This window comes from Molothrus ater, chromosome 1, assembly GCF_012460135.2.
Source record: "Molothrus ater isolate BHLD 08-10-18 breed brown headed cowbird chromosome 1, BPBGC_Mater_1.1, whole genome shotgun sequence".
Lineage (NCBI taxonomy): Eukaryota > Metazoa > Chordata > Aves > Passeriformes > Icteridae > Molothrus > Molothrus ater.
This window is the reverse complement of record NC_050478.2, coordinates 111,938,948-111,959,816: the sequence shown is the minus strand read 5'-3', so window position 1 is coordinate 111,959,816 and position 20,869 is coordinate 111,938,948. Positions and strand designations below refer to the sequence as shown.

The following is a 20,869-nucleotide window of genomic DNA, read 5'->3' as shown; positions in this document are numbered from 1 at the left end:
AATTGTGAGCTAGATAAATCAATGCTCATCATCCTTCTGCTGAGATTCTGTGAAATAAAAGAACAGGATTTCATAGATATTAACAATGTATGCATACTGACACTGAATGAATGATGTATAGAAAATAATTCAGAAGTAGAATCAAAAAATTACAGAATGGTTGAACAAGAGACCTCTGGAGATCATAGAGTTCAAACACCCTGCTCAGGTAGGGTTACTTAGAACCCCTTGTTAAGAATGATTTTCAGACAGCTTTTGAATATCCTCAAGAGAGGTTTTCCGACTTCTCTGCAAAACCTGTGCCAGTACTCAGTCATCCTCCCAGTAAAATAGTGCTTGATAATCATAGAATCACAGAATGACCTGGGTTGGAATAGATCTTAAAGACCACCAGTTGCAATCCCCCTGCCTTGGGCAGGAGCACCTTCCACTAGACTGGGTTGCTCAAAGCTCCATGCAACGTGTCCTTGAACACTTCCAAAAAGGGGACCTACAAAACTTCTCTTGGCAACACAGTCAATGTTCAAAGTGACTCTCCCATTTCTCAGTTTGTGCCCATTGCCTCTTTTCCTGTCACTGGACACCACTGAAAAGAGTTTGGCTGTGCCTTCTTTGCAACCTCTCTTCAGACATTTGCACATGTTGATGAGATTCCTCTTGAGCCTTCTCTTCTCTAAGAGGAGCAGTTCCAATTGTCTTCAGCCTTTCCCAAAGGAAAGATGCTCCTGTCCTTCATTGATCTTCACATCCCTGTTCTGGATTCTTTCCAGTATCAATAGTACAGACTGTTTTTCTGAACTTGTGGTTTAGTATTCCCTTGCATTTGCTTGTTGAATTTCTGCAGGTTACACTAGAGTTTCCTTAACTTTATGTGGATTTGGTGGATTTTTCTGAAATATTGCTGTAAGTAGCAAGGCTCCCATGGGCATCCATCCATTCTGTTTGCAAAATCCATGGCACTTTTTATTATTTTATCTGTTCATTTCACTCTGCGCTGCCGTAGGCTCTGAAAATGTAACTAAGCCTTGCTCTGTCAAGCAACAAGAATACTCACACTGGGCAGCTAAGAGCAGGAAATTCTGAAAAAACATTTCCCTACACCATAATTTTATCTAGAGAATGAAGACCTATTTTCAGCTCTATATTGAATTGGTCAACAAACTAGTCTCTGGTGCTTAAAATGGGTCCAACAGCCTCTATAGCAGTATACCACAAGGCTAAAATAAAGAGAAATTTTTCCTAAAATCTTTTGTAACAATTGCCAGTTGCAATCTGTTTTACATAATCAAAGAGATGAATTTTTATTCAGAAAGCATTTTAGATCCCTCCAAAACCCAGTCACAGAAATTGACAAAATAGACAAAGAAATAAAAAAAAATTGCCCCTGCTATAAAAAATTAGATACTTGCCTTTGATCCAAGTCAGTGATGATAAAAAACCACACCGAAATGGTCTGAAGTCGGCAACAAGTAGGAGGAAACATCAAGTGACTGTTGGCTGTTTGTGGGAGATGTGATAACATGAGGTGATAAAACCTGTGACTCAATGAGCTCTGCAGAACATGCATAAACCTCAGAAAAGTGGATTATGGGAAAAGAAAGTGAACAATAAAATCAAAAGGGAGACCTGATTTAACAAAATTGAATACCAGAATAGCAAAAGAAACACCATGAGAAATCAGACACCCCTATGCCATCCCTCAAATCTGATCAACCCTCATTTAACCACTGCTTTGCTTCTCTGCAGCAGGTGTAGCACCAATTTGACATGTACGTATTCTGTAGCTCTCAACAATAAAATCACGATAAAATAATTTATAGTGTGAAGCACCAGAGCTAGACAGAATTGCTATTCACACTCTTTGTAGGGGCCCTCTTGTCAACTGTCTGTAACAACAATTATTACAGACTACCCACTACAAGCTAAACTGGAGTTCCATAATTACTTTTGTACAAAAATACGATGCCCATTTCAAATGTTTTTAATTTTATGATTGCGATGGTCTAGATGAATTTTTTCCATCTGTAAAGTATTCATGTAGGACATGTGATACATCCAGTGGAAGGGGAAGGAAAAAAGGTAGAGCATTAAAGGCAACAAATATTACAGCAAGGATTATTTTAAGAAGTGAAAGCTGCTTACCCCTCTCCCTATTTAACTTTTTCAGCTGGTGTCTCCATTTACATTCAAAGAGCACAAAAACACAAAAGCATGAAAATTTGCACAAATCATTACAATCAGCTCTTCTGAATACACAATTTTTGTATTCTCATGATACTTGATGTTTAAACAGCTGCTGTTTTTGCAGGCAGTCCCAGTTGCTGCCATATATCTTGCATGGAATTGCATAGACATGCAAGTTTTTATGAAAGTATAAAAAGATAAAATCAATTTAATGCTTAAATTATGAGTTTCCAAAGGATCAGGACTCACAAGAGCAGAAAAACTCCCTTAAAAATGACGACTGTCAAAACAATACATACATCAAGAAAATTTATAGCCTGGACAGACCAGAGTATAAACCAGGAAAAATAACCATAAAACCTGCAACAGTTTTGTCCTCCTAAACATTCAACTTATTTCATAACTAAATCTACAAAGTAGGAAAAATGAATACACATGATTCTATATTGAGCATTTTCAAGAAAGGAACACAGTCAGTGTTTGCAGTCAGTTACTACCTTACATCCTCTTGCATAGCTAAGATGCAAGCACATATGCCATATTTTATCACACTTTTTCTTCCTTGAAATGATATAGATTCCTTAGAAAACCTGGCAATGTCCTAGAAAAACTTGCTTTTAATTAAAGTGTGCTTACAGGTAAGTCAAATTCACAGGAATGCGCCTATTTGACCCTCAGTGATTTTGAAGACATTTTTACATTATCTTCAATCTTCAGAATGGACACAAGAGGGAATGGTAATTAATTTTTCTTTCCCAAGGTCCAGCTGGTCAAAATAAAGCTGCATGATCTAAGACAAAAAGAGTTGACTTAGGACTTCCTACTATAATTTTTACCTCAAAATTTCTATGAATAATACAGTTTAATCATGAAGAATTAAGTGCATGCTGCTGTAGTGATTATGTTTTAGCAGAAGTTATAGCCTCTATCCTGTCTACACAGGCTAGTTTATATTTCTCCATTTCTGAGATTCTTAGTTTTCTGTTTTTCAGAAGGCAAAAAACACAGCCAAATTTCAACCATCTTCAGCACAAAAAATGGCCTTCAGTCAAGAGAGGCTTATCTAAAAGAATCATGCCCCAGTCACTTAGAATCAAGAGACAGTGGTCAAGTACTTGCTGTTCCAGAAGAATCCCCTCTGTAATAGCTTCCAATGTATTGTCATTACTGAAAGACATGAAAAATAGAAAAATTATATAGCAATCAGCATTATATAGTTTCTAAAAAGACATAATGTGCTACAAAAACAAGAAATCAGAAGCAGCCCTTAAAAATACAGGTCTTATGTTCCTACAGTACAAAAGCAGCAGTGTGAATGAAGGATGTAATACATATATGGTAATTAAACATGAGAAAATTGAGGTGTTGTCTATATTGACATGAGCCAGAAACAATCAACAGTACCGAGGACACATACAGTTAGTTTTTTCCTACCTAGATATTCCAGTCTGTAATTTTTTTTTCTGAGGGACAGAACTGTCACAGTAAAATTATTAAAGAAAATTGTGGTCATTCTTTTCCTCAGCAGATTACATCATAAAACAAAATTTGGCATTAATAAAATGTATTTCACAAATGATCAATATATATATCCCAAAAATATTTGTCAATTGCTGCATTTCAATGTAATTATCTCTTTAAACAGAGATGAAAAACAGAATGTAGGCATCACAATCTACTTCATCACAATAATGAAATATTATTCCAAGGGATGCTTCATAATATTCCACCAATCAACCTAACCCTCCCAAAAAACTGATTTTTTTTTTTGGTGATCCAGGTTATAAATTTAAATGTCTGAAATTCAATCATTTGGAGCCTTGCTGTTGAAACATCAAAAAAAAATTATTTCAGATCACTTATTGAGTCATTTGACAATGGTGCTTGTTACTGTCACTTCAGGACACATGGCATTTGTAATCAGCTCACCGTGTGGGGCTTAGAATAAGTAGCTATTACTTATCTCACATGTATTTCTGACATCTTTCCCTATTAAACTTTTCTCCTGAATATCTGTATAGAATATATTCCCTACAGTTATAATTCCATATCCTAAGTGTAAGATAAGATTTAGAAAAAACAAAAATGACAAATTATGTTCCTGGGTATCCAAAGATCCTTGGTCATCCATACAGCCATTATCTCTTCCAAGTGACAAGATCATTCAAAAATAAAAAGCTCTCTGTAGATAAAATTTTCACAGATCTGTAAATGCCCTTTAATTTGGAACAGAAATCCTGTCTTTCTCACTGCCACTTTATTTCATCTCTGGTTTTTTTATTCCTCTGGGTGAAGTTACTGGGAAACAACAAATTTCACTGATCTTGCTGGACATTTTGTAAGAAACTCAAACTGTTTTCTGGATTCACAGAAAATAGTGTTTTCCAGCACAAGGGAAGCACAAGGATCTAGTGTGAAGCCAGTACTGGGTACAGTATTAAGCCTAGAGTGTTACAAGTGAGAGAGCAGTCATTTCTGTCCTTGTTTATTGCTTTTATTCTGAGTGTAGAACCTCATGCATAGCTCAGAGAAAAAGAAATCAACAGCAAATATTTACATCATCAGTTCTTCTGCACAGTAACTACTGAAATAGACATAGCTTAGTCTGAATATTTCATGCAGGAAAGAATGACTTAGCAATCCATTACTTCACTCTGCCACTGAGCTACCTGCAGTCCTCATTTTACCTCATCTCATAGTTTGATGAAAAATGCCACACAGCCTGGTCATAAAACAAAAGCCAGATTGCAAACAAATTATAAAGAGAAAGTAAGTCATGGAACTATTTTATAAAATCATGCAACATGATTTTCAATTAGATTTTATTCCTGAATATGTCCTCAACAGATATAAAGTTATTTTATCAGCTGTAGGTCTTTAGGATTTTCCAAATTCTTAGAATATACTGAGAAGTAAGAAAGAAGGCACAGCATTCTATTAGCAAATTGTTTTCTATCCTCAGGGTGTTTTCTTCCAAAATAGAATCTATTTTACACTACTCTTTATTAAAAAGTAATTTTCTAGCATTGAGCTGACATATTTCTTCACAATTCTGCTCTACTAACAAAAGCTTCCATCTTTCTAATGATTTAAACACCTTGTAATTGGCCTAAGTCTGCACAATCAATGCATTCCCTCTGAGGTTAATGTAGTATATCCATTTAGTTCTTCAATTATAAACTAAAGGATAAGGAATCTCAATATACCTGTCAGCAATTCAAAATAGCTTGCAGGTTTATACAGATGTATGGAGCTCTTAAGAGAAATCAAGAGGTTTCTGCTTAAATTTATTGATAATTTGTGAGTGTATGCAAAGATTATATGTTTTAATTTTTCCACTGTTTTTCTTATATTAGATTTGCAATTTTCCAGCTGTTTATTAGAATTCTCATGAGCTCTCCCTAGTTCCCTTTTCAAAAATTTTTTGTTTTCCCTTTAGTCTGGTTCAATTATAATTTCATTTTTCATAGAAGAAAAAGACTAAATCAAACCAAAACAAAAACAAATAAATGAAAATAAGTAAACAAACCACAAAATCTCCCCAACACATGAAGCCAATTGTTTTTACAGTAGAACTTATTAACAATTATATATGACACTAATGGAAAGTGCCTTAAAGTAACAATCAAATGCTTCTGGTGCTAAGAATAATAAAAAGGTTATTCTCTGTGTTACATACAACCAAAAAAGGAATTTTGTGGTAATTTTCTTTCAACCCTGTCATGTGCAAATTGTTCACAACATTATTAATTATCTTTAAATTGTTTAGGTTATTTGCTGTGTGCTCTTCCTATTGGGAGGTCATCCTTTAAGCTTACCATCTTTATCTCTTTTCTTCCTTAATTTAAACATATTCAGGTCCATTTCATTAAATGTCCATATCTCAAGCTCTTCTTTTATTGAACAAACTTTCCTCTTTTCCATGCATTTATCTCTGCAGGTAACGGTCCAAAATCCCTCACACTTACTTTGTGCTACGTCAAACAAGCCCCTAATTTTCCGGAAAAACTTGCTCACTTGCTTTACTTTCTATGACTGACTCACTCTCATGATTCAGGAAAGTACATGGCAAATATAAAGAAATATGTGGAAAATATAACATCAACCATGTTAAAAGTTATTGTCCGTATAATCTATCCATCACTGGTTCTTCTGTAGCCGAATCTGTGCATGGTCCACAGAGAAAATAGTTTTCATGACCCCTGTGGTTGAATCATAGGTTCAACTAAGTTCAAGCTATTCTTCATAACTTGTGCTAACTTGTGCTGACTTGTGCTATTAAAAGCTTGTCCAGGATTTAAGTATTTTGTCTCTTTGTGCATTACAGGCTTTCTGTTTTCAAAAGATACATATAAGCAACTTGTCACTCTGTGTATATTCTATGTGCTTCTTCATGTGCCTCCTCCACAAATTGTCTGAAGCTCTGTCATTTCTTATGGGCAGCATACAGATATCCAAGCCCATTCTGCAGGAGACTTCATAGGAGTATTTCATCAACTAGTGCTAAATGGCAAAGGACAGGCTAAAGAATCCTTTGCTGCTCTTTTATCAGTGCTTAGAAACATCATGAAAGCTAATTTATTTTTCATTCAGCAAAAGGCCTACAATGCCTAGTTTGCACTCTTGTATGTTAGCTAAAATAGTAGCCAATACAAAATTAGTAAATTCTTCTTTTAGTGTTCAAGGTTATGAATAATGGGAGCAGAACAAACTCAAAGGTGTGTGGCATGGTATTCCTCATGCTCCTTCCTCAACCAAGAACTTAACTTCAAGCTTTGTATTGAGCTCTCAGCACCTGGTAGTGCTCTGGGATACACCAATAAAAATACAGAACATAGTAGGTGGTGCCATGGGTACTCTGAACTAGCACAGTTGTCACAACAATTTCTGTGATCAGTAGTGCACAGGAAGAATAATGTCATCAGCATCATATCTGGCCACCCCTGGCATTTTCTCCAGCCATGAAGATCCAGGTATCCCCTTGGAGGGTAGGGCTCTTTCAGCATGATATTAAAAGCCTGGGTCCCCACCTCTGGCCCCTGGCCTATTTCAGGAAAAAGTTATCAGCATAGTCAAAGGAGGCATAAGAAACTACCTTTGTGACTTAAAACCAAATTTGCAACAGCCACTCTTTCACGTTCTCTCCTTTATTGAATCTTCATGTAATGTAGAGAAGTAATACCCATAAATATAACAAAATAATTCAATATCTTGCTTGTAATCAGATAAATTACATACACTTCTCTCTCCTATGCAAAAATCCTGATATAAAATTAACCCACTCTCCTTTCAGTATGAGTTGTAACTGCTAACCTGAAAATTGTGTATGTGAAATATAGCAAAACCAGTAAAATGACTCAATTATCTTCTACATTTCACTGCTTCAAAAGTAGGGAAGTAATTTTTATATTGATTATCTCAATAAATTGAGAGAATGCCTAAGAATTTCTATTTTAAAATTCTAATCTTGGAAATCTAATTTTTATATATGTATAGAAAAATAGAAAAATATTAAAATATATTAAAAACATTATCCCAAACGTGAAAAATTTCACTTTTGTTACATAGGGTCTCATTTTTCTTTAAAAGCTAATAGAATACATGAACCACAATGAAATCTGACAAAATTATTCCCTTGGAATACATTATGACAGCTTAGGAAAAAAAGACATTGAAATAATATGGAAAATGTAGTTCATCATAGAGAGAGAAATACAAAATATAGAACTATAGCTTGATATGTCAGAAAAATACTAAGGAAATAAAGCTTTCTTCTAAAAAGGTTAAAGGACAATACCTCCTTCTCTAGAGAAAAGAGTTTGTAGAATCTCAGTGCTCTAGAGAGCAAGGTGGCTTTTTATGATGTCTTCTTTTTTCTGAAATACTTTGTGCAATCTGGTCCTAAACATTTGAATGAGCAGAATTTTCTTAGCATTAAATATTTCAGTAGTTTTTCCTTGTATTTCAAATAACTGTCAGGTTTGTAAATTCTGCTTGTTAAAAGGATCCCGAAGCATGACTATGGATTATGGTTCAGAATTGAAAAAAGAAGTGCTTTCAAATGTACAGCTACTGTTATTGTTCTTAATTTTTTAATTAAGATGGAAATGAATGTAGATTTTGTAAGTTAACATTTTATTTCTCTTCTCATGCCTTCTCCACTCAGAACTCCCCCCCTTTCCCAAAACAGCCTGCTTACAACACACCCACTTTTCCTCACAAAGAAAAAGTATTTTCTTACACGCTTGGCAGGGTTTAAACCCATTTTTGATGGGTTGTGTTTGCATTTTATGTCCACATACAAAATTCTAGTATACTGACATAGTCATATTTTTCCTGTATGAGTAGTGAGCTATTTTATGAATGAATGGGAATTAAATCACCTTGCTAGAAATCTGTAGTGACATAAGCCACATGTATTCAGAATGCTTATAGTAACTGAAAAATATATTAGGCATCTGAAGCTTTTATAAGCTCAGAAATATAGAACTACTTTTTATAGAATTGAAAAAATGAAGAATACTTTTTTTAGAGGGTATTTAAGTTATTTTAAAGCTGAATTACTTTAGCATGTAAGTAAAAGTAAACCTGTAAGTAGAAGTAAACATGTAAGTGGAATGCAAACCATTTTAAATAGAAATTCAGCTTGGGTTGAGATCTAAAAGAAATAAAGGAATACCTCAGAAGAATGATGAGAGTGGACAGGAAGTGTTAAAAACTATATTGTCAAAATTGTTGAGAGAAAGAAAAAGGCATCATCATGAAGCTGAAGACTTGCAATTCTATTGAAATATGAACCAAAAAAAACCCCAACGAACCCACACTTCACATCTCTGGATTGTGATTAAAAGAGAAATCATTATATATGGCCTAGTACCTTGGGTAGGTAAGTATTTAATACTTAATAAATTTCTCCTGAGGCCAGAGAACTCATGTAATAAGTAACAAATGGGCCAATACAGCATTTCAAGTCAGGAGTATTTTGTACTCACAAAATATTTTGATTGTTGCTCAAAATTTTAGGCTATCAGAGGTTGGATTTTTATTCCCTCTAGATTTCCTTCAGAAACACTAAGGATATTCCTTAATTTTTTTCCATCCCTCTGAGAAACAGAAGTCAGAGATATGTCTCTGAGAGAAGAGAAGAAAGCATTCATCTTCCAAGAATACAATGCCAGCGTTTAAATGAAAATGTAAAATAGAACAGGATTAGGAAAACTTGGCTGGAACTGTCAAGAGCTTCTGTATAAAATAAATTCATGAGGTAGAAGGACTGTTGTAGAAGCAACAGAGCTGAAGAACTTTGAGGTGGGTTGCGTTTTTTCTGGGTGAGCAGGAGCTGATTGGCTAGAGCTGGAGAAAGCTGAACTGACCTAAAAGGTGAGGGAAAAAAAAGATGGATTATAGGAAAAAGAGAATTCTCTTTTTTTTTTTTTGAAAGATAAGGTCTTGGAAACTCTTTGTCAGAAACATTCAGGGAACATAAAACTCTACGTTAGTAAAGAGTGGATGAAGCTGGGGCAGAAGAAAGAGACCTCAGGACTCTGAGTCTCTGACTTCAGAGCACTCTGTACCTGAGTGTTGCTATTGAGATTGAGTGGGAGCTTGAGTAAATCCACAAAAACTGCCATATTTTTGGTAACCATTCCATATCTCCTTGTAGGGGACTTCTGTAAAACCTGTGTTGATATTTTTTCTTTTTCTTTTTCTCTGTATAAGAAAACTTCATTTTTGTTCAATAGGTTTGATTATAATTGCGGCAGAATCCAGGTTGATTTCTAAAAATCAGAATGCATTTATTTTTTCACTGCTAAATGCTAAATTTCCCATTATTAGCTCTGGTAGTGGTAGCTATGTTCTACACTTTTTAAATAACTCCTTTTAACTACAAATAAGATTTGAATGATACTTTAGCAACAGTTAAAGGGTACTTGAATGATACATAAATAATGTGCTCTAAAAGAATGAAGAGTGATTGGGGAATCAGTATGTGTCAAAGTAATGATTCATAGGGTAATCTTTCTCTAAATATTTCATTTAAACTCAAGAAAATTTGCAAACCATTCATTTGCACCTCTCTGACTCTTGGCTTCATCCTAAAAACTGTGTTATTGAGGCCCTTTACATTTACAATTTGTAACTGTCAGGTTCCCTGCATCTCTTTAGGCATTTCTTCTTGTTTTTCTGGGATTTTTGTTTTTTTGTTGTTGTTTAATTTTTTGTTTCTTAATGAAAATAGAAAAAAAAAGACATATTTCACTGGCAAAGACAAAGATTTTTGCAAAAGAAGCAATTCAAACTTAATGAATTAATTGTTCTAAGTCAGAAGTATGAATAAAAAGTGTAGAAGCTTGAATGAATTTATAGTTGAGCTTGGTGGAACATGAAGACAGCTGCAACTGGCTGCATTATTGATGAGAAACACAAAGCAGTTACACAGAACATTGAGTTAAAGAGAATAGAACATTGCTTTTCAACTTCATGTGCAGTCAGTTGTTAAACCTTCATTATCTAGGTGGATCTTGGGGAGTTATTTGAACTGGGATTACTTATGCTTATTGGGGCTTTCTCACTTGCTAACGACACTAGGTTTTGTTCAGCATGCCTTAACAAGACCTTTCTAAAACTTTTCCCTTTCTTTCCATTGCCTACCACTTCAAGATAGATTTGGAACTATAACTAAACCATTCATATTGGCTGGAAATAAAAAAAAAAAATGGTTTCAGATTAATGCAGTCACCACTATATTATTATTTAAGTACGTAAAGCAACAAAGGTTAGGTCAAGCTACAGGGAATGTTGCTAGCCACACAATTAGATAACAAATGTAGGGTGGAGTTCAACCAGCTTCTCCATTACATTAAATAGCTAATGCTGCAATTGAATTAGGGCATTTTGAGGAAAAATACTGGTAGATCTGGCAGCTATTTGGAAATATATAATATTTCCAAATAAGACATATCAATGGATAATAGCAACCTTAAAAATAAAAAAGAAAAGTTTTTAAAAGTTCAGGTTTAATATGTAAAGGTGCTAGGTTACATTCTTATTCTTGCTGGCATAATGCAGACCTACTAATATAAAATGCTTTAACAATTAAAAAAAAATCACTTCAAATAAGTGGGTGTGCAAAGGAGGCTTCAAACAATTCAATTTTCGATCATTCCATGTGATGTCCTTTGTGTTTGCCTAAGTCAATGGACAGAGACCGTGACCTGTGTCATCCTCTAAGAATTAAGCAGCCCTTTCTTTAGTTACTTACATCTTGCAAACAAGACCTGTGATTAGGTCAGACCCTACTTCAGTTCAAAGTGTTAGGATGCAATTTCCTGTGCAGACTGCCTCACCCCTCATTTTGAACTCAACTTTTCTATTACTTCTCCTTTATTTTTTTTTCTCCCTTTTCAGATTTCAAGGTAAAAAACAAGATTCAAGCAGCAAATATAACTCAATAACCTCTCACCCTATACTTCCTTCCTGACTACGTTGTTATAAAATGGGAGGTCACAAGATTAAATTGTTTTCCTTTGGAGGTTAGCTTTCATCAAAGCAGGACTGGGCTTTTGCTTTGGTTTTGTTGTGGATTTGGGATTTGTTTTGTTTTGTTTCATTTTTGGTTCGTTGGTTGGTTTGGGTTTTTTTCACGTGTTGTGGGTTTTTTGCCTACTGCTGAACTACAACTTGTGCTTTAAACAAATCTAAAAACCTGATTTATGTTTCACATGAAATCAATACCCAAAGTTAAAAGATGTCTTGCTGTTCTGTGCCCTTTGGCATTATGCCATTAAATTCCAGGATTTTGTAACAGGAAATAATTGAATTTTTAAGAAATTAAAGACTTTCTAGATACAAAGAAGGAGTTTCTCCATTTGGATCAAGCTTTATTTTATTGTAGATAATGGGCACTCAACACAAGTGAAAATCTAGACACAATATGGCTACACCTGCCTGGGCAAATGTTGGCCAGGAGAATGTCTGGGGTTGTGCTGAGAATATGATGGCATTAAACATGCTCCAAATTTCTATACCAAAGTCTAGCACTGGATTAGTGAAAATCTGATGAACTGAACAATCAATAAAAGAATCTAGTTTCCAGTCAAGTTTCATCCAAAGGTAATCCAGTTTGAGCACTCCCATGCCACACTCATACAAAGCATAGCAGCTTTTGTAGTTGGCATCAAGAATTTTGCTTCAGACATGCATCTCTTATGCAATGGAGGCACCCCTACAGGGCTGCCATAAGAAACCTATTCCACTGTTCCTTGAGGCAAAAATCTACCATATTGATCAAAATTGAAACTGTGGCCTTAGGATTTGTTTCTTCTGTGCCCAAAAAATCTTACAATTGTCATGTGTCTCTAAAAATTTCTTTTCAGCTTCAGGGAATCATCCTTCCTAGGACCTCCATGAGCCATAGCCAGCATCCATTTAACTAACATATTTTTCATTATTTCCAGGATGAATTTTCTGTTCTGCATAAATGTAAATTAATACACCAAAGCATCTGTCTCTTTTTGAATATATTAGTAATCGATATAGGATTGCAGTGATTTCAAAACTATGAAAAACCTAGGCCTAGAAACAAAGTCTAGTAAATACTATAGAATGTAAATTAAAATATTACAGAGTGGAAATTAACATCTACTGAAACAAAGATTTGGCTTTCTGTATCCATGGGAATTGTTTGGGAATTTTTTGCTGTTCTGTGACCTGCTATTTGGTTGTTTCCATTTACAAGTCTCAGTGTGATAAAACAGAGCCTTTCAAATTGTGCTGCTGTATTGGTGCCAGCACTCATCTCTTTCAGAAAACAAACAAACAAACAAAGAAATTAGATATTCTAGATGCATTCCAAATTAAGCAATCCACTACCTGCATGTTAATAATTATTAAAAAATTATAGGTGAGTTACTTCAATGTTTTGATTCTTGCACTTAAATTATTTAACACTTCCACCAAAAGACAATGGTCAGAATACACACAGGAACACAAATTCATACAAATTCCAAAGATGCTCTGATTCACATACTGCTTCATTCTCTATTAGTTGTGCAAGGAGTAATATTAGCTTGTTTTAGACTAGAGGGAATGATATTTCAATTTGTATCTTTAAAAGATTCTGCCATACAGTTAAAGCCCATACATATGGATCATTTTCAAGGGAACTGCAATGCTGATCAGGAATGTTTCGGTGAGCCAGGACCCCAAGAATCCCATAATTCTCTTGCTCTGTACTTTATTTCAACAACAGTGTGGAAACATAAGCATAAACAAAATAATACAAGAACTACTAAAAAAAGTTTTACATACTCACAGCAAAAGAACCCTGAAAATGTCATTTATGACCCCTTATATGCATATAGATCATATATGAGCAACTCCAAGTCAAAAGTTTTTTATAATTCTTGATATAGGATATTCCACTAGCGCTGAACATGCTATTACACAAATATGTACAACATAAAGGGAGACTTCAAAACACGTATTTCCTGCAGATATGATTAGAATGCTTACTGCTTTTTCTTCTTATATATAATTAGGCTCTTTTGTATGCAACAATGCAAATGGACTCAAAGTGAGAGTCCTATTGAGGAAATATCTTGTCTGTTTTACTGCTTGGATTATCTGTAATGTCTACTTGGATAAAAATTATGCTGTCACTTGCTTTGTAAACTGGAAGTAGTTAATAGATAGTCACCCAAAACTTCTTCAGAGTTGTTGATTATTTTTTTACTTAAGGTGTGAAGAGGTGAGTAATAAACCTCGTCCTCTTATTTGTTCCTTGTGCATGGGGCTTTGCAGCAATCACACTCCTGGCAGTTACCCAAGTCTGGTCACATTTATTCCTGCTAACATAACAGCTTGTATCTGTCACTGTTACTCTCTTCTTTTCCCTGGCGATCACCCATTCTCACTAACAATTCCCCAGTTCTCCATTTCCTCTGAAATATACCTGCTGTCAAAATTATGTAACACTTTATGTGCAAATGCTATGTTTGTTTGTTTTTAAAATGTATGAAAGGAAAAATCACACAAAAGAGTCTGCATTGTCATTCCTGACGTATCAATTTTGTCTAATTCCAAAAAGAAAAAAGCTTTTTCAAGACTTAGAATCATCATGAACTTTAAAATATTAATTGACAACTAGTTTTTTTACAGAGTAATAAAAGAAATTTACTTTAACTGAGCTTTTCTGAATAATATACATTGACACATTTGGGTTTAGGTGATTTGGAATTCAAGAATTATGTCTGTGATGATGCTTTCTAAATGTCTTCAGTTTATTCTGTTCCTTCTCTTGCATGAAACAGCTGATCAAGGAACTGAGCATGCTTTCCCAGATGTTTTGTTCTGTGGTACATCCATTTCTAATAAAATATTACTATTAATCATTTTTTAATAAATAGAATTGTATCACCTATGTTTTTCAACTGAATTCTTCTGTCATATATTTTTTGCCTTCTCTAATATCCGCAGCCAGCATACACAAATGATAATCTAGCTTCTGTCCCTGATCCAAAAAGTGAGATTTTAACAGAAGTCATATAGCTTAAAATTTAAAAATTGCTCAATTCATCTGTTCTTTGGAAAACCACTACAGTGAAAACCTTACAGCACATATTCAGGCAAAACTCTGCAATTTAGTAGAAAACATGATCTTCTGAAAAAGTTAAGTCAAGATCTCAAGATCTTGAGAACTAGTGGCCGGAAATGTCAGATGAGCCTGATTTTGCAGATCACCTCAATGAACTGAACTGACTAGAGGATTGAACTCTTAATAGGCACTAGATTAGTTTCTTCATGGTTACCTCTATTTAAACCTATGCTAATATCAAACTTAATGTCACACAAACTTAATGTGGGGTAATTATTTTCTAGAGTGAGGTTATAAGATTCATTGTAAATGCCAAATGAAGAGAGATTTTTCTCTCAGAGAGCCATGCATATTTACTCCCTCCTGCCTTTAGTGTAGGCAGTCTTATATTATGGGAAAGAAATACTTTGAGTATGTTTTTATCTCTACTCCTTTGCCAAAATGGGAACATGACAGCATGCTTATTCCTAAAATTTTAAACTTAATTTATCTAACTAAACTTAAATGAATCAAAAAAGACTACATAGTCTACCAGCACTGACAGAGCATGTTAACTCCACATAGAATTGTTTAAGTTTCATAACATATTTAACATTTTAACATATAACAGCATGTAAGAGTATATTTAACATTTTAAGTTTAGTAACATGTTTAAGTTTTACTAATACACAGCAAAGGGAAGCTCTGAAAAGAAATGTCTGTAGGCACCATGAATATTTTACACTTTCAAACCAAGTAGTTTGAACTGAAGTACATACTAGTAGTATATGACTAAAAATGCTTACAATATTTGTACTAAAAATATATATTTGCACTTGCTTTATGATGGAAATGAAAGTAAGAACAGGCAAAAATAATCTCCATAATTTAGTTTACAAAAACAGTACTCCTTTTCTATCACTCCCTCATAACGAATCTAGTGATGAATTACCTGAGTAAGAATAAATTTTTTTAATTAAAATCTTTGCAAGTATTTCTACACAGTAAGGAGGGTTGCCATTATTTCTTCCCAGATTATATAATTTACCAAAAGGAATAGAATCATAGATGCATCAAGGTTGGAAGAGGTCTTCAAGATCATCCAGTCCAATCATCAAATCAGCTCTGTCACTGTAACCTCTAAACCACTAAATCACACCACACAGCTCCAGATTCAGATGCATCTTAAACACCTCCAGAGATGGTAACTCCACCATCTCCCTGGGCAGCCTATTCTAATGCCTGACCACCCTAAGAGTGAAGAAAATTTTTCTAATGTCTAATCTGAGTATCCTCTGCCTCAGCTTAAGGCCATTTCCTCTTGTCCCTCAGATTTTGGCATAGATTTTGCTGGAAAAGTTAAGCAATCAAAGCATGTTTAAACTCAGTGTTAGGATTTCTCTTTCACTTCTTTAGAGTGAAATTTATAATAGTGTCTCAATATGCTCTCTTAGGTTAAGCTTAGATTATAATAAGTGGAGTAATTACCTAATGTATGGCAATGCTCATTCTAGTTCCAAGTGCATTAGAATGAAGTGAAGGTCTCATTGAGAAAAGAGTTGGGAGCTTTTTTCAATACTTAAAAGCTACTCCATTTTCCTGCCTTTGAACGAAAACATTTTTAAATCACACAAAAACATACTTTAAATGTTCTTCAAATTACCTGGCTTCTTCCCCAAAAGGCAAGTTCTGATCACACCTTCATTTCAAAGTTCATGCTGCTTTCTTCTAAACCAGAACATTCAAGGAGTAGGTCTAACAGCAGTATCATCTAACAGGATGATACAATGAGGAAACTGTTACTTCTAAAAAATTCAGCTTAATGCAATTTGTTACACCAGCTGGCTTGTTTTGTCACTATAGGACACGAAAAAGCACAAGCGCACACTACTGTTCTTAAGGTGAAGAAAAAAGGGTAGTTTATTTTCTGACTCCAACATTTATAGTTTTCCAGAAGTGGCAGTGGATTGAGGGTGACAGTGCCACCTCTCCAATGACACTGGTCAAACCAACAGTCCATCAACTCTCTCCTCCTCCATAAAGGAATGCAAAACAATGAGTTATTTACAGAAAGTATGTAAGAAAGTTCCCTACAAGAATGTCAACATCAGAAGGCTTAGAAAATCTTAAAAAAAAGGGTGACATTGTTTAATCATAAGAAGGCTTTCTATTAAAAATAAACAATAAAAGGAGGCCATTTTGTCTTAAGATGAACAGGCAGAAAAGCATCTGTAGTGAAATTCTTTTCTCTCCTCATAAACAGTAATTACTTTTACATTTCATGAAGAAATGAGTCAACAGTTGCACTTCTTTTTCTAAAACAATAGCAGTTTTTGCATTAAAAATTAGGTACTCCTCTGGTACCATTTCCATTGATTCTACCACCAGTCTTGGAGACTACCTCTGGTGGAAGGTAGTCTCCAAGACTGGTGTAAGAATCAATGGAAAAGCTTCGAAAATATATTTAAAATATTTATATTGAAGTAAATCCTGTTTGCTCCCATGTCTGCCCAGGATGAGTGATAGATCAGTAGAAAGTGTTGTCCCTTGTACTCTGCTTCTGACAGTGGTAGATAGTGAGAGTAGAAATAGTGGGGCATTTCCTCTTTCCCAGGCAGACAGAAAGTGGCATTAGGATGACTTCTAACTGCAGGATCCAATGTAAAAAATGTTATATTCTTGCAATGAGTTGACTGTTAATGTGGGACTTAAAGAACTAGCATCTGTTTTAAAAAGTTATGTATGCACTTGACGTATAACCCTAACTATCAAGTCCTGAAAAATATAAATAATATCAGTCAAAATTTAATAGATAAGAGATTTGATCTGTCTTAGGGGGTTTTAAGAAGATCTTTTCTATAATTGTGGATTTTGTTATCTTCCACCTACACATTCTGTCACTGGAGACAGCTTAAATCACCAAAGAAGCCTTTTAAACACTTTTAAAGAAATTGCTGTATTAGGATGCTGTCTTCACACTCTTAACCTTAGAGATAGAAAATGAAAAGATCTCTGTGCTTTTTTAGGTGGATGTTTTAATGCCAGTCAGATGAGAAGGCCTTTCAGAGAAGAAGCTGTACATTAAAAATAATGCAAGGCACATTGAAAAACAGAATTCCTATCAGTGAACAGATTCTTTTTGATATACAAAACTTTATTTACTGGTTTAAAACTGCATTTCAAGAACCAGATGCTTACTAGATACAAATATAAAGTAATGTAGTCGTGACTATATGCTATCTTAAGTATCTTTTTGTCTTAAGTATATGGAGGATGATTGATCAAGAATATTCTTTTCTGTATATATTTCTGTATATATCTCAAGAATATTCTTTTCTGCTAATAACATAGCGTGGTCAGTCTGAACAATTGCGTCAGATGAGCATAGCAAGCTGTATGACTTTGAAGTGTATGTTTTATAACACTTTGTCACACATTTATGAGACAGGGAAATTCTGAAATGATAAAAAACAAGTCAGCACTACGCATTCTGCCTAACAGCATCACCATTTATATACTGGGCTTAAAAACCAGTGTATAAGAGTTTCCTGAAGTAGCTGAGGGCGGTAATATATGCATTCAGGAATCAAACTTCTAATTAATTTAGGAGTGAGAAAGTAATTTAAAAGCGAGAACAGCAGAATTCTTTAAACAATCTGGCCTCAAAAGAGGACAGAAATTCCCTACCGGCATTTTTGTTTATTTTAACAGAACCTGGTCTACTAAGTTGATTTCATTACTTTTTCGGTAATAGGATGCTGGAATGTATTTCAAAATAACAAGATTGCACAGACATACCATTAGTCATCAAATGCATTTTCTATCTGACTTCCATGTGGAGTATAGAAGTCCTGCTTGTATAATAAACAGAATTTTAATCATCTGTCTGTAAAATTGGGTATTACAAAAGCAAATGAGCAGCAGAATGACAAGTAGAAAGATTAAAGAAATAAATGTCACATGAAGATCAAAAAAAGAAATGTAGAAGGAGTGATTTGGTCACATCCTGTAGGACAAAAAAATGTCTTAAGCTTTTCTAAGCAGCTATTAGTGTTCTCAAAAGAAAATCCTGGACAAAGAAACTTTGCACAATTAAACAATTTTCATGTATTTGACTCAATTTAGGTCTCTGAAACACAGGAGAAGATTTTTTACTAGCAAAAACCTGCAGACTGACTTTCCTACTACCTGCAAGTTATTTTCTAAAAGGAAAACATAGGCACAAACATAGAGTCTACAACAGGCTTAAAATCCTTGAAATTATTCCAATACTTTTCCTGGTCCCTATGAGCTCAGCATCCTCTTAGATTTCACTTGAATAATTTCTTTAAAACCATTCCTTGATTTTCCATCTCTACAGCATAAACAAGAGCAAAGAAAATTCTGTCTGTGGTTCAAGTCAACAGAAAAATCTGCTTTAACTTCCAAGTTGATCTTGCGGGATAAAAGAAACCTATCATCTTACAGATATGAAAGCATCTATTTCTTTTTGTCAGCTTGCTTGATCTAAGAATGAAAAGCAATGCACACTTAACAGATGTCCTACCTTTCTTGTGCTGTGCCCTCATCACAGGCTGTCGCTGGCATTTTTCTCCGTCATGTGTCTTTGGTGGCTTTTTTGTCAATGTCAAAATGGAGTAAGTTATCGGAAACTTCTGCCTCTGAGTCCAATGCTCACACAAAAGCTACAAAGACAGTCTTAATTCTCTAATTTACTTTCATATTTACAGGTTGTCTCTTGTAGTCTAATAGACAGCTTTAAAGTTCCATGCATCTGTTATTTTCTCAAAAATAATGAAAAACAAGAAACAAACTACCTTTAAAAATCCATTATAATTCACATTAAACAACTAAACACATTAACCTTAGAGTCTGATCCTCCAGTAATATCCCATGGCCGTTTTTTTGAAGGCTTACATGTCTACATGCTAAAGCTATAGCACATTAATAAAAATGAGTTTGTGTACAGATTTTTGATAGAATTTATTAGTGTGTTCAATCTTACTGTTTAAATTCTCTACTAACATTTGTTATTTTGTTCACAAAGATGAATAAAAATGTCTCCATACTAGAATATAATCAAAGTAAAAAAGTCATAAAAATTCTTAGTAAAAAAGTCATACAAATATTTTAATTAGGAAAAAAATGTAACTATATCACACTTATTTTAATGGTATCCCAGCTGTTGTTACTAACCACATTTAAGTAAAACAGACTAAACAGTGAAATTAAATTTCCTCTTGGTTTAGAGGTTATTTCCATCATTTATTTCAGCTACTGTTTCCTGCTTTTGTATTTGCAATTCAGCAGTACTAAAACCATAATCCCTGCAAGACCTACCGCGCTTATTGTGCACACACAATTATTCTGCATAAGCAATAAAAAATCTTGAGTCAAAATTTGAGCTGACATAGATTTACCTAAACACAAATGACATTTGATGTTACCTCCCACTCTGTGTTAACAGAAATCCTTCTGAGGCATTCTTGACACCCACCTACAGCCATGGACACTGCCTGGTTTGTCTTCTGAAGATCACTCTGTACTAAGATGAGCTCTGCCTGAAAAAAATGGCTAAGACCAGGGACTAATTTTGCAACTCTGAATCTCATTGTGACTAATTTGTTTTCTTTCGCTCCCTCTTAATTGATTATGGTTTTCTGACTGGAGTGTTTAAACTAAATGCCAAGGGCTATGTAGCACGCACAACTTCAGAATAACTTTCTCATTAAAACATCAGAGGTCAAAGTCTCAAGGAGAATTTGTAGTTAATGTTCCATGTTGTCTTTTATAATTCCTTTCTCCAGTGGCTGTTCCTGCCACTGCATTTATTTGCAGATCCTTTTACACAAAGGTAACTGGAGACATGTAGACTTACATGAAAGTAAACTTAAAAATGTTGTTTGTTTCTAAAAGAAATGATTTCACACAGCACAAGAAGAAAGTGAATGTAATAATAGTTTATTAGAGAAAATTCTGAAACTTTAATGGTCTTTTCAGTCATTCCTTGCTCTGGTAATGCTTCAGGGAGGATTTCCCACTGGTAAATGCTCTATAATTTAAAATAAGTGAAGACATCAGGACGTGAGTCATTAATTGTTAATTATAGTC

General features: G+C 34.4%; 1 long non-coding RNA gene across 1 annotated transcript; it reads right to left on the bottom strand.

The window, feature by feature from the left end:
• Positions 1 to 1,429: 1,429 nt before the first annotated feature.
• Positions 1,430 to 16,498, bottom strand: LOC118697566 (uncharacterized). Its single transcript, XR_004981781.1, has 3 exons — positions 16,422 to 16,498; positions 3,300 to 3,351; positions 1,430 to 1,497 (listed from the first exon to the last, which is right to left on the bottom strand). It is a non-coding gene; the product is annotated as an uncharacterized LOC118697566 (long non-coding RNA).
• Between the last annotated feature and the right edge of the window lie 4,371 nt (positions 16,499 to 20,869).